Below are 15,815 nucleotides of genomic sequence, written 5' to 3'. Positions count from 1 at the left end.
ATCACTTTTGATCAATTTAAAGCATCCTCGCTAAATAAACCTATTAATTTCTATCATTTTCAACTGTTTACTTAACTGTTTTAAATAATAATAATAATAATAATAATAATAAAAATAAATGTTTCTTGAACAGCAAATCAGCATAATAGAACGATTTCTGAAGGATCATGTGACACTGAAGACTGCAGTAATAATGCTGAAAATTCAGCTTTGAAATCATAGGAATAAATTACATTTTAAAAATATATTATAAAATATATATTTACAAAATATATAAATAGAAAACAGTTATTTTAAATAGTAAAAATATTTCAAAATTTTACTGGTTTTGCTGTACTTTGGATTCAACAAATGCAGGCTTGGTGAGCAGAAGAGACTTCTTTAAAAACATTAAACATCTTACTGTTCAAAAACTTTTGACTGGTGTTGTATTATATCTAGTTTTATATGTTGATCATCAATAAATCAGGTTTGCTTCAATCTCACACACTTTAACTAATTAAATATAGCTTGTTTCACAGTCACAGCCATATTTTAACCATGTTCACACTTTTTAACTAAATTAACCAAATTGTTTTCCCAATGAATATGATTTTCAGATGCAAATGGTTAATAATAAACCATGTCATTATTTTTGAGTGCAGAAATCTTGCCTGTTTTTGTACCCATTTCATTTATGCATCACTTTTATTACATTTATGAATGAGTTAAAACTTTTTTTTTTTTTTCAAATGCACAAATATTTTTGTTGTGCAACCCGTCATCACAATGGACTATTAACTTATTTTCTTCCTCTCCTCTTCACCATCCAAACAATTCCTGACGGATAAAATAAAGCACATTTTTGGTCTTATTGTGAATGATTCACTAATGGCCATTATCGCAAACAAAGAAATGTTTTCAAGTCTCCAAGCTTTCCTCAAAATGTTACAACTTGCTGTGCTTCAGCTGGGCTGACGTCAACAGAAACCACTTTTTACAGTCTAATTAATTCCTGATTGGTAAAACCAACTCTTGCCCTGCATCTATTTCTGGCTGAATATCCTGTTTGTCACATTACAGAGGGAAACACTGCAAATGCCATTTCATGCCAACATATTTTGATGCTTACAATCAATGCACAGGAGCTTTATACCCAGGTGTGTGATGTCCCGGCCATCTGTCTGCAGTAGGAAAGCACACAGCTGCTTCTCCAGCATTTCATTAATGCTATAGCCCACCATGTCACTTCTATGGTGAAAGCAGCACCCAGAGAGGATTTAACAAAGCCTTCATCAGACCACTGAGAGAAAACAACAGCTGAAGGAAAACAAGAGCTAGACGACAAAAATGTTACATTAATTATGCAAACATGGGCATTATTAAAGCATTACTCCACTTTCAGAATAAAAATTTCCTGATAATTTACTCATCCCCCATGACACCCAAGATATTAATTTCTTTCTTTCTTCAGTCGCAAAGAAATTACATTTTTTGAGGCAAACATTTCAGGTTTTCTCTCCATATAGTAGACTTCAATGGTGCTCAACGGATTGAGGGTTTAAAAAAGCAGTTTCAATGCAATTTCAAATGGCTCTAAACCATCCAATCTGAAAAATAAGGGTCTTATCTAGTGAAACGATCAGTCATTTTCTTTAACCACAAATGCTCCTCTTGTCTAACTCTATGATGTGCATGTGTACTCTTGTGTGCTCCGGTTCAAGACAGTTAGGTTATGTCAAAAAACTCCAATCTCATTTTCTCCTCCAACTTCAAAATTGTCCTACATTGATGTTTTACCTTTTTCATTCACTTTGTAAACACTGGGTCGGTACTTCTGCAGCGATGTACAATGCTTTTGATGTTTTTCAACATACCCTAACTGTCTTGAACCGCACACAAGAGTATGCATGCACATTGTAGAGTCAGACAAGAGGAGCATTTGTGGTAAAAAAGTCTATAAGCTGTAATTTTTTGAAGAAAATGACTGATCGTTTCACTAGATAAAACCCTTATTCCTCTGATTGGATTGTTTAGAGCCATTTGAAGTTGCGTTGAAACTGCTTTTTTAAACCCTCAATCTGTTGCGCACCATTGAAGTCTACTATATGGAGAGAAAACCTGAAATGTTTGCCTCACCAGAGCACACATGTGCATCACAGAGCTAGGCAAGAAGAGCATTTGAGGTTAAAGTATACAAATTGTATTTTTTTTTTAGAAAATAACCAATTGTTTTGCTAGATAAGACCCTTATTCCTCTGCCCTTTAAAGCTGCACTGAAACTAGGGTGACCATATGTCGTCTTTTTGGACTTAAAAAAAAAAAAAAGTGCGTCCAGTCAGGATTCCTAAATCGCCCAAAATGTCCAGGATTCGGCTTTTGCTTTCTACAGTCACCATTTACTGTGCGTGTTTTTGTATTAAAGGGATAGTTCACCCAAAAATGAAAATTTGATGTTTATCTGCTTACCCCCAATGCATCCAAGATGTAGGTGACTTTGTTTCCTCAGAAAAACACAAACGAAGATTTTTAACGAAAACCGGTGCAGTCTGCCAGCCTTATCATGGACGTGGATGGGCACCAGACCTTTAAAAGTAAACAAAAACATGCACAGACAAATCCAAATTACACCCTGCGGCTCGTGATGATACATTGATGTCTTAAGACACGAAACGATCGGTTTTTGTGAGAAACTGAACAGTATTTATATCATTTTTTTACCTTTGATACACAGCCACGTCCATCTGTCATGAGCACGAGTTTGGCATCAGTCACGTCACATGTGCACGCGCTTCTGGCGTAGTATACGCAAACGCCGTAAGGGGAAATCAGTGAAAAGTCCCGGATGAGTTTGCCCAAGCAAACGTAATCTTTTAGCTTTAACCCTAATACCGTATTCACATTACAGCCCTTAATCCCGTGTTTGTGGACAAATGTAGGCACAGAGGTCTCAGGTGTGATCAAAAAATTTGTGTTCAATAAATGTTATATCACTATCTTCGATAAAATAAAATCTATCAATTTATGGTGTTTTTTTTATTTTGGGGGTATTTTTGAATTTATTTACCTCTAAAAGTACCATATTTTTTATGTAAATTATGCTTATTTTTATGTTATATTTAATATTTAATTATCTTAATTAAAAAAAATCATTCCAGTAAGTTCAGAGAGTTAAACCCTAAAGATGAAGTGACTTTGGTGGCATCTGGTGTCTTATGTTAGTATAAAATTAACAAAAAAAAAACAATAATATCAATAACCACTAGATGGCTGCAGTACTGAATTGCTGCATATAGGTTGAACTCTATGAACCACTGTTATGATGAATTTGACCTCTTAATTTTTTTTACTTTATCACAAGTTAAAATTGTAATTTTAATAAATATATATCTGTGTTAGGTGAGACTATACAAAGATGCCAAAATATGCTTAGATATATATGACCATGCTATAAGGAAAAGACAAAGTAGTAAATCATTCATTATTTTTTTTGAAACAAAGAACATCAAATTTCAATAACTCAAACTAATTGGTGCCAATTCCTGGGTCTTTTTGTATGTGTGAGTGAGTTTTTATTAAAAAAAAAAAAAAAAAAAAAAATTCCAGCTCTGTTATAGGCTTATTGAATGCTTTGTTTGTTTGTGTGTGTGTGTGTGTGTGTGTGTGTGTGTGTGTGTGTGTGTGTGTGTGTGTGTGTGTGTGTGTGAGAGAGTTGTTGCCATGTTGAGAAGGTTGTACAGGATCACCCCTTCATTTTTGTGTATGTAATATATGCATTGTATTGGATCTACTGATTTTTATTTGCCAAAAATTATAAAAAATTCTCTGAATTACAGTTTTTCCCATTCATTCCTATGGGTGCCCATTTTTGTCCACGAATACGGGATTAAGGAGTTTTTTTTTTTTCACCCACTTAACATTGTAGAATCCAGTCGTTTTTTTTTTTTTTGCGTGTTCAGGTGGCAAACTTAGGAAAAGTAACCAAGTCTTGTACCACTCAGATCAAGGGAAGTATTTTTTAAAATTAATTAAAATTATTTTGCCCACATTTGTCCAGCTTACGGTATGAGGGTTAAATCGGTTTAAACAATCAGGATAAGCGCAAGTAATTACCATTTTGAATAGCCGCTATACCCACAATCTCTGTGCACTGTGGAAACAATGAGCGTCGTATTCATGCGACAGATCGCTTCCGGCGTTTGCGTATTCTACGCTAGAGCGCGTGCTCATGTGACGTGACTGATGCCAAACTCGTGCTCATGACAGATGGACGTGGCTGTGTATCAAAGGTAAAAAATGATATAAATACTGTTCAGTTTCTCACAAAAACCGATCGTTTCGTGTCTTAGGACATCAATGTATCGTCACGAGCCGCAGGGTGTAATTTGGATTTGTCTGTGCATGTTTTTGTTTACTCTTAAAGGATAAGGCTGGCAGACTGCACCGGTTTTCATTAAAAATCTTCGTTTGTGTTTTTCTGAGGAAACAAAGTCACCTACATCTTGGATGCCCTGGGGGTAAGCAGATAAACATTCATTTTTGGGTGAAATATCCCTTTAAAGCCTTGTGCGGGACATTCTAATATTGAATATAAAAGTCAATATCAATATGCAGAGTATTTAAATGGCTTTGGATGCAGCTCGAGTTGGACATAGGGTTGCCAAATCCGCATTTTTTCCACAGAATTGGGCTGATTTTAAACTGTTGCGGTGGGTTGATTTTCTCCCGTGGGTTAAAAGTTTGAAATATTGCATAAATTCCATTTGACTGAAATGCTTGTATTGAAACATTTTGCATTCTACCTCTGATATCTATCGTGGTACATATTAGTTTTTTAACGGATGGCCGCTGTGGTGCTTAGCTTTGTAGATGTGTTTATGATCAATGTGTGTAAGGGTGACTGTAAAATATGTAGTTTTGGTGCAGGACCCTAAACCCATTCAGCTTGTGCTTAACGTTTACAACAAATTGCATATTTTTGCTCAGTTTGGGCTTTCTAAATCTGTTTTTACATCCATATTTTCACTGTATGTGACCCTGGACCACAAAACCAGTCTTAGATAGCATGGGCATATTTGTAGAAATAGGCCAAAATACATTGTATGGTTCAAAATCATGCCAAATATCACTAGGATATTAAGTAAAGATCATTTTCCATGAAGATATTTTGTAAATTTCCTACCGAAAATATATCAAAACTTAATCGTTGCCATGAACTTCATTTGGACAACTGTCATGTTTGAGATTTTGGGCTTTTTGGTTTTTCATAAAGTGTATTTCAGACTAGTGAAAGGAAAACATCCAAAAGACACTGTTAAGTGTTTCTTTTATAGCACTTTATCTATTTGTGTCAATAGATTTCAATTGCAATGCATATTTTTAAAGGCCGTTTTCTCAAAATGAGTTTTTTCTCCTACACTGAGCCATTAAATCTCCACTTTAGTAGCACTCACACACACCAAACCTTACATTTTTATTCCTGTCCATTTCCTGAAGGTTTTTACAGAGGGATCTGTTCATATATAAATTGCTTGATTTTATACAACATTTAATTCCCCAAAAACTGTCAAAAATATACAGTTTTCTGCCTGTTCTAAGCATTTTCTGAATTATGGAGTGACAAAATGACATACCCCAAATCCCCTCTGTAAAAACATTTGACTCTAATATGTCAAAAAAATTAAACAAGAATTTTGAAACTGACTTCATCCAGTTTTTACATTTTTGTACTAAAAATCAGCACATATTTCATCAAACAATGCCTCATTTGCATTTTAAAACCTAACATTTTATAAAACGTGTAATACAAAAAAATGTTTGCAATTAACAATGTAATCAATCAACTGAGTAAGTAAGGTGATAACTATTAGTTGTTGTTTTTTACCCTATTCACCTGCAGTGTCTCGCTTTAAGGCAAATTTTTTTGCATTCTTAGATTGCAGATTTTCAAATAGTTGTATCTTGGCCAAATATTGTCCTTTCCTAACAAACCAACTTTCAGATGATGTATAAATCTCAATTAAAAAAAAAAAAGACCCTTATGGTTGGTTTTGTGGAGTCTAAAGGTCCAATAAATGGCATATCATTTCATATGTGAGGTTTTACAGGGTTAACACTTAACCCTGGAGAAGTGATCAATTTAACTGTAGAGTGCATTTCATTTTCAGCATCCTGGGTTAAGGAAGTAGAGGCTTCCATTAAGTCTTGTAAAGCGTCAACAGTCATGCTCTATAAGCTTTGTATTTTGAGATCCAATAGCTGAGAGCAAAGAAAGCCACTAATCGCGCACACAGCCAGTCGAGCGTTGAGGAATTAGAGAAAGATCTGAGCTGAAAGAACACTGGAGTTTAGACTATGACTACAAGAAACCTGGATGTGATGCAATCGTGACCTATTCTTCATTTGCGCCCTGAGCCAAAACAACACAGGTTTCCTAAGACTGACTTTGCTTTTCTGTGATCAAGGACTGATGTTGCAAAGCTTTGATCTGCAAAAGCAAAATAGTTATTTTTAAGCTCACAAACTTGTAAATGTGTCTTGCATCTTGTAGGAGCATTTATTGCCTCCGAATGCCGTCAGATCCCCGTCTCGCGCACAAAAGCGCGGCCCCAGAGAGAAAAGACTCAACTTCCCATTACATAACGCACACTCATCAGCAGCCTTTTGAGGATGTTGTTCAAAAGCCCTTTAGAGCTCTTCACAACTATGTGAATCTATGTTCAAAACTCCACTAAAGAAGAGTGGCACAAACTCTAGATCACAGGCACCAATTCCAATCATGCCACATTAATTGCACAACATGCATGGATGTCCCTGCCATCTGTGTTGCTTTCTTCCAATGCATGTGTCTAATAATAGACCAGTGCAAGATTTTACAGACATGCATAACAATCATAAATCTCCTCCTGACCCGATGCATTTATCTAAATGGTTAAAATGCGATGAAACGCAAGGCCTAATCATTCTATATCAGCTCTGTCTGAATATCAGGGTTGCATTATGAGACTTGATGCAAGCTGTCAGTGATGTGAAGTCACTCACCGCTCTCCTCCTGCGCTCAGCAGCAGCAGCACAGATGAAGATGTGTGCGTCTCTCTCTCTTTCTCCTCCACAGTGATGCAGGAATGATGCTTTAATACTGTCTTTAGGGAGAAGAAAAGCCAAACCCCCACCCCCTCCTGTCTGACCGAGCTGTGCTGCCATCCAATGAGAAAGAAACTGCACAATTCATTTACACCGCACATACCTGATGAAGATGATGATGCTCATCATCATGATGATGATTATGAGTCCATTTTTTTAATCCACTCCTTCTGGCAGCGTTTCTTCCTATAGGCCTGCAAATAAGAAGTCATTTTGCATTATTTGCATTTGTACACTAACATATAGCAACAATGTTATACATACATCTTGTCCAGTTTGGTTTGCTCAGGTGAGCTCTTTTCTTTACTAACCACCGTCTTTAACCGTGGCTCATTAGTTTTAAAAGGTCACATTTGCCTCTGTGCGAGTGAAATGGCCAATTATGCTGTAATTTGTTATAATTAGAAATACTGAGCAAAATTACAGTCGTCAGTGACCGTGTGACCTCACCTCGTGTGATTCTACTGCCCCCTTGTGATTGTTTTTGAAGCAAATTACACTAGAATCACAGAGAAATAATGTCAGAAAGGACACATGATAAAGTAACTTTTTACATTGACTTTCACTCTATAATAGACTAATACAATCAGATACAACAGTCATTTCTCAAATATTTATTACAATACATGCTGATAAAGTCATTCACTTCAATGGTGAGATGACTAGATGATTATGAAATGTCTCCAACTGAACTGTGCTCAAACTATTTCAAATATAGCGAATTAAGCTACAAACTAGATAATGAGCAATGTTTCCATCTAACATGTATTTTGAGCTGCAGCCTGTCATTTTAATAGTGTTTTCACTAGTTAGCAGTAACGTTAAACCGGTTACCTCACCTGAATATGTTTGTAGATTTGTGTTGAATGTAGAATGGAAATATGGATATTTTGTTTGTAAACATCATACTTTTTCGCTTATATCAGTTAATGTCATAAAACTAGCGAGCGAGCTAGCCAGTAGCTGACAGTGTCACCTATAAAAAGAGTCAAGACGAGAGGAACAGACAAACAGAATAAATTGAGCGACTCATTTACGCTGGAACCGCTCCGATTGATTCAAACTAACGTGACTTCGATTATTCAGTTCAAGCAACCCAGTAGCAAAAAAAAAAAAAAAGAGATTTTTTTTTTGAATTTCGACATCGCTTGTAATGATTTTAAAAAGCAGCGAATCATTTAATTCAGATCGCGACTTCCGAGCGGGTTCATGAATCATTTGATTCAGACAGGGACTCGTTCTGGTTTCGCGAATCCTGGTTCAAATAGGGACTTTGGTGAAGGATTACAAATCATTTGATTCAGATCGGACTCTGTGTGGTTTTGTGATTCCGACGGTGACTTCCTGGTGGGTTCGCCAATCATTTGATTCAGAAGGCGACTTCCGAGTGGGTTCGTGATTCATTTGATTCCGATGGGGACTTTCTGAGCGGGTTCACGAATCATTTGATTCAAATGGCGACTCGTTGTGGTTTCCGGAATCATTTGATTCAGATCGGGACTCTGTGTGGTTTCGCAAATCATTTGATTCCGATGGGGACTCGTTGGGATTTCGCGAATCATTTGATTCAGATGGCGACTTTCTGAGCGGGTTCACGAATCATTTGATTCAAATGGCGACTCGTTGTGGTTTCCGGAATCACTTGATTCAGATCGGGACTCTGTGTGGTTTCGCAAATCATTTGATTCAGATTGGGACTTCGATGTGGGTTCGCAAATCATTTGATTCAGATCAGGAATTCCGAGCAGGTTCGTGAATCATTTGATTTAGATCGGCATTTCAACGTAGGATCGCGAATCAGATTGGGAGCAGGTTCGCGAATCATTTGATTCAGATCGGGATTTCAATGCGGGTTCACAAATCACTTAATTTAGATCGGGATTTCGAGGCAGGATTGCAAATCATTTGATTCAAATCGGGACTTTGACGTGTGATCACGAATCATTTGATTCAGATGGGAACTTCGATGAGGGATCGTGAATCATTTGATTCAGAAGGTGACTTCTGAGCGGGTTCGCGAATCATTTGATTCAGATCAGTACTCGTTGTGGTTTTGCAAATCATTTGATTCAGATCAGTACTCGTTATGGTTTTGCAAATCATTTGATTCATATGGCGACTTTCTGAGCGGGTTCACGAATCATTTGATTCAAATGGCGACTCGTTGTGGTTTCCCGAATCACTTGATTCAGATCGGGACTCGTTGTGGTTTCGCGAATCATTTGATTCAGATGGTGACTTCCGAGAGTTCCTAAATAATTTGATTCAGAAGGTAACTTCTGAGCGGGTTCGCAAATCATTTGATTCAGATCAGTACTCGTTGTGGTTTTGCAAATCATTTGATTCAGATAGCGACTTTCTGAGCGGGTTCACGAATCATTTGATTCAAATGGCGACTCGTTGTGGTTTCCCGAATAACTTGATTCAGATCGGGACTCTGTGTGGTTTTGCAAATCATTTGATTCAGATCAGGACTTTGATGCGGGATCGCGAATCATTTGATTAAGATGGCGACTTCCGAGAGTTCCTAAATAATTTGATTCAGATGGCGACTTCCGAGCAGGTTCGCGAATCATTTGATTCAGATTGGGACTTCTATACAGGTTCGCAAATCATTGATTCAGATCAGGAATTCCGAGCAGGTTCGCGAATCATTTGATTTAGATCGGGATTTCAATGCGGGTTCGCGAATCACTTAATTCAGGTCGGCATTTCAATGCAGGATCGCGAATCAGATCGGGAGCAGGTTCGCGAATCATTTGATTCAGATCGGGACTTTGATGCGGGATCACAAATCATTTGATTCAGATGGGGAATTCGATGCGGGATCGTGAATCATTTGATTCAGAAGGTGACTTCCAAGCGGGTTCGCTCGATTTAGACGGTGACTTCCGAGAGTTCACAAATCATTTGATTCAGATGGTGACTTCCGAGAGTTTGCGAATCATTTGAATCAGATGGTGACTTCCGAGCGGGTTCGCGAATCATTTGATTCAGATCAGTACTCGTTGTGGTTTTGCAAATCACTTATTTCAGATCGGGATTTCAATGCGGGTTCGCGAATCACTTAATTTAGATCGGCATTTCAATGCAGGATCGCGAATCATTTGATTCAGATCGGGACTTCCGAGCAGGTTCACGAATCATTTGATTTAGATCGGGATTTCAATGCGGGTTCGCGAATCACTTAATTCAGGTCGGCATTTCAATGCAGGATCGCGAATCAGATCGGGAGCAGGTTCGCGAATCATTTGATTCAGATCGGGACTTTGATGCGGGATCACAAATCATTTGATTCAGATGGGGAATTCGATGCGGGATCGTGAATCATTTGATTCAGAAGGTGACTTCCAAGCGGGTTCGCTCGATTTAGACGGTGACTTCCGAGCAGGTTCACGAATCATTTGATTTAGATCGGGACTCGTTGTAGTTTCTGCAAATCATTTGATTCAGATCGGGACTTCCGAGCAGGTTCACGAATCATTTGATTTAGATCGGGACTCGTTGTAGGTTCTGCAAATCATTTGATTCAGATCGGGACTTCGATGCAGGCTCGCGAATTATTTGATTCAGATCAGGATTTCAATGTGGGCTCACAAATCACTTAATTCAGATCAGGATTTCGATGCAGGATTGCGAATCATTTGATTCAAATCGGGACTTCAGAGCGGGTTCGCAAATCATTTGATTCAAATCGGGACTTCAGAGCGGGTTCGCAAATCATTTGATCATTGAGACTTCAGTGAGTATTTGCAAATCATTTGATTATTGAGACTTCAGTGAGTATTTGCGAATCATTTGATTCAAATCTGGACTTCGATGCAGGTTTGCGAATCATTTGATTCAAATCGGGACTTCGATGCAGGTTTGTGAAGCATTGGATTCAGTTCGGGACTTTAATGCAGGTTTGCGAATCATTTGATTCAGATCTGGATTTTAATGCGGGTTCGTGAATGATTCAGATCTGGTCTTTGATGCAGGATCACAAATCATTTGATTCAAACCGGGACTTTGGTGCGGGTTCGCAAATCATTAGGATCTGGATTTCGGAGCAGGTTCTAAAATTAAAATTAAAATAAAAAAGGAAAATATAATAAACTAATTCAGGTGTTATTTTAGAATCATCTATATAATTTTATTAATATTCTGAATCAGTTTTTCATTCTTATATTTTCAATTTGAATGTGTGTTCATCTGTCACTGTAACTTGCCTGCTGCTGTTTAAAACCCTAACGTTACCCATCGTGGTTCGATTTCCTCTCGGTCCGACAGTCACTCTGTAATACTTTGATTCAGACGCTGATGTCAGGTCAGAGATCCTGCTGTACAGGGGTCAAACGAAATGAAAGTGGAAGATGAGAGTGAGCAGAATGAGAAAATGCTTCACAGGAACCAAAAGCATCTCGAGAGACGCATGAGAGAGTTAACAGCCTCACATCACTGAACAGGAGGAGAATGAAGAACAAGAGACAGAAAAATGACAGCGATAGAATGATCTGCCTGCTGTTTGATTCTTTACTACTGCTGTTTTGAATTCTTACATTCTTTATTTTTCCATTACTTTACCCCCCTTTTTTAAAATGTACAATTACTTGTCATAAACTAACAAAAACTAGGCAGAAAGCAACATGAATGTGTACCAGTGACTCTTTATCTGGTCCTGAATGTCCACATGCTCTTTTAGCAGAGCTGCTCTTCATTATCAAACACAGGACTGCATCTCTAGACAGACGGCAGCTTAACCTTTTCCTGTTTTATCAAGACGGCAGTCAATAACGTCTCGCGGCTCCTCGGGGTCCGTGTCCTCGTCTGCTCTGGGTGGATAATATCTTGTGTGTTCAGATCCAAAGGTTCTGCCATAATTAAACCTCAAAGACAACTAGCGGATTATTGTAAGTGCACAATAATAGCTAAAAATGCCTAAAAGCATCAAAGGTTTAGTGTAAAAATAGATAAAAGCAATTGTATCTAAATCTGCATCTTGTGATTTAAAACATAGACCTTGTAATGAAATGCACCAGTATGTGCACAATGTATTAATTATTAACATTCATGCCGTTTTAATTATAGACCAGATTTTGCTCTCAAAGCTCATGAGATGTAATGCAGTACTTAGTAACGTTTCATTTCACTCCAAACACAAATAGACACAAATGAGTCAGAAGTTGTCATACATTAAGAGTTTTACAGCTATAAAATGAACGTGGAGAACAGCAGCTCAGATCATTTGATCTTCAAGAGAAATGTTTGAGTCCATACTGAAAGGGGAACTTAAGGTTAAAATAGTAATGTAAATAGTAGTAAAAATAAAAGCACACAATCCAAAATAAATGTTTACTTAAAAAAAAAAAAAAAACTTATTTTAGCTATAGTTGCAAAGGCAACATTTCTCATTTTTATTTAGTTAGTTGAAGTACTAAAATAACAAACAAAATAAAATAAAACTATTCATTAAAAACGTATAAATAAATCTATTCACATATTTAAAAGAAATAAAAATGTCAAAAACACTGAACAAAATTACTGAAACTTAAATGTAAAAAATCTGTCGAAACAACAAAATTACTAAAACTAAATTTTAAAAAATTACTAAAATGTTACCTATACTAAAAATGATAAAAAGAGACTAATAATAACAATAATAATTAATAATCATAATAAAGTCTAAATATTAAAATAATAAAGTCAAAAACACACCAAAATAATTAAAACTTTACCTAAACAAAAAATTATATATATATATATATATATATATATATATATATATATATAAAAAAAAACTTTAAACTAAGAAAAAAATATTAAAATGACAAAAAAACGAATAAAAAAAGACAAAAACACAAACTAAAAAATAACTCGCATGAAAAAAACGTCAAAAAACACACAACAAAATGATAAAACTTTAAAAAACTACTAAAATGAAAAAGCACAACAAATGACTCAAACTATAAATATAATTAACAAATATAATTTAAATGACAAAAACAAACAAAATTACTGAAACTTTAACAAAAAAAAAGAAAAACAATTACTTAACTTAAAACCAAAAAAATAAACATGTCAAAACCCACAACAAATTTACTAAAACCTTACCTAAACCAAAAAAAGATAATAAAAAATTAGCTAAAAAAAAATGTATACAAATGTCAAAACCGAAAATTACTAAAATTAAACAAATAAAAATGTCAAAAACACAACAAAATTACAAACTTTAAACCAAGAAAAAAATAAAAATGACAAAAACAAAACAAAATTACTAAAACTTAACCACAACAAAATTACTAAAACCTTAAATAAAAAAACTAAAAAAGCACAAACACACAACAAAAATTACACTTAAAAAAACACTAACTACAAAAAAGAGAAAACTTAAAACTAAACAAAAAAAGATTAAAAATTCAAAAACCCACAACAAAATTACTAAACCTTTAAATGAATAAAAAAAGTAATAAATAAATATAAATAAAAAAAATAAAAAAATGATGAAATCTAATTAAAATATTACCAGACACTATAACAGTATAACAATGACACTTTGCGTACTTGCAAACCTTTTACTGTACTTTTCTTTATAAAATCTTGGAAGCCATTTGGAGCAGTCTGAGATGATCAAATGTCTTTGAAACTGAGATTACTGAAGTCTTTCTCACAAGGGAAACATATGAGAAGTTTCAGGCTTCAGCAAATAAGTTGTGATTGTATCCAAGAAACATTTGAAACATTGTGTGATTTTTCACATTTAGTTTTTACTTTGCTTATTCCAAGCAAGTTCACCTTGAGTCCTTGTGGCTTCCCAGGAAAATCCAGCCTTGCAGTCATAAGAATTTTGTTCACAGTCCTGCAGTGAAACAGCTGCACAACAGAAAACCACAGTCCAGCACAACTACATCTATTGTGGCCATGTAACTCGTTCATAACAAACCTAAAATTGTTTTGCAGAGCGTTACCTGTTATGATCATTCTCAAAAACAACAATGTGGAGTACCTGTGGATTATTGCGATGTTTTTATCAGCTGTTTGGACTTTCATTCTGACGGCACCCATTCACATCCATTGGTGAGCAAGTGATGCAATGCTACATTCCTCCAAACCTGATGAAGAAACAAACTCATCTACATCTCGGATGAGGCCTGAGGGTGAGAAAAGTTTCAGCAAATTTACATTCAACTGCACAGATTACAATAAAGAAAAAGGACTCAAGCATGAAGATGTGAGCTTCTTGTTTATTGTTATCAAGGAGTTCATGTTGGTTAATTGCATTGCGAGCCGAACAACACGATCAACCCTATTAGCTTCCGTAAGGCTCACCGTCTGGCACGAGAAGAAATGCTGCTGGGTTAAACATACAGTATATCTTAATGGCAATTACATATGTTTAGTAAGTACATTCTCCTCTACAAGATATTCATGTACAATATACAAGTTTAAAAAATATAGTTTGCATCGAGTTCCACAATCGTTTTCGTTCTCTTCACGATGACAAAAATTCACATTAGTTGCTTTGGACCGTAATGCTTTCTGTGGAGCGAAGAGGACTGGGACTTTTTTTAGTTGGTTTCAAAAGAAAGATAATTGGTCACCAACACACAGACGTGTGTAATGTTTACAAAAAAACAAAAAGCATGGCTGAAACAGAAGACCCACACACTTTAGGACGATAAACACTACAGTACGGCGAATAGAAAAACTACATTTCTGTCATAAATGTGTAAGGAATCGACGTTCAAAGTGAACAAAGCAAAGCCAGATAATACAAACAAAATGTTGATCTTAAATGATTAGCTCACTTTCAGAACAAAAATTTACAGATCATTTACTCACCCCTGTCTTTCTTTCTTCAGTCGTAAAGAAATTATGTTTTTTGAGGAAAACATTTCAGGATTTCTCTCCATATAGTGGACTTCTATGGTGCCCCCGAGTTTGAACGTCCAAAATGCAGTTTAAATGCAGCTTTAAATGCCTCTAAATGATCCGAGTCAAGGAAGAAGGGTCTTATCTAGCAAAACAATCAGTTATTTATATATTTATATACTTTTTTAACCTCTAATACTCTTGTGTATTTTGGTTCAAGACAGTTAGGGTACGTCAAAAAACTAATTTTCAACTTCAAAATCATCCTACATCGCTGCAGAAGTACTCACCCAGTGTTTACAAACTGAACGTGCGATGAAGATCAAACGGCCTTTAGAAAAAAAGGTCAAAAAGTTGGACGATTTTAAAGTTGGAGGATTAAAAAAAAAAGAAGATGGGAGTTTTTCGACATACCCTAACTGTCTTGAACAGGAATACACAGAGTACACGCAGAGCTAGACAAGATGAGCATTTAAGGTTAAAAAGTCTATAAATTTCCCTTTTTTTTTTTTTTTAGAAAATAACCAATCGTTTTGCTAGATAAGACCCTTCTTCCTTGGCTGGGATCGTTTAGAGCCCTTTGAAGCTGCATTTAAACTGCATTTTGGAAGTTCAAACTCGTGGGCACCATAGAAGTCCACTATATGTAGGGTTGGGTACCAGTATGTACCGGACCGAATCAAAACGCGAATTTCGGTGCCACATAAATGCCTGAACCATCGATTGAAGTAACTGTCTTCTGGTGCTATGACACGAATGTACGAAGCACTGATTCATCAATAGGCATGATCGCTAGTTAAATATGTGACCCTGGACCACAAAACCAGTCTTAAGTCGCTGGG

The 15,815-nt window shown here is 36.1% G+C and overlaps 1 protein-coding gene across 2 annotated transcripts in view; it reads right to left on the bottom strand.

Moving 5' to 3' along the window:
* rph3aa (rabphilin 3A homolog (mouse), a) overlaps positions 1-7,144 on the bottom strand; it is a 53,002-nt gene extending 45,858 nt beyond the window's left edge. For both annotated transcript variants that reach the window (XM_073829640.1, XM_073829639.1), the window contains exon 1: positions 7,021-7,144. The gene's annotated coding sequence lies outside the window, so the exon portion shown is untranslated. The remainder of the gene's footprint in view (positions 1-7,020) is intronic.
* Between the last annotated feature and the right edge of the window lie 8,671 nt (positions 7,145-15,815).

The sequence above is a fragment of the Garra rufa genome, chromosome 23 (genome assembly GCF_049309525.1).
Source record: "Garra rufa chromosome 23, GarRuf1.0, whole genome shotgun sequence".
NCBI lineage: Eukaryota > Metazoa > Chordata > Actinopteri > Cypriniformes > Cyprinidae > Garra > Garra rufa.
Note: the sequence above shows the minus strand (reverse complement) of the source record. Positions and strands in the feature narration are given on the sequence as shown.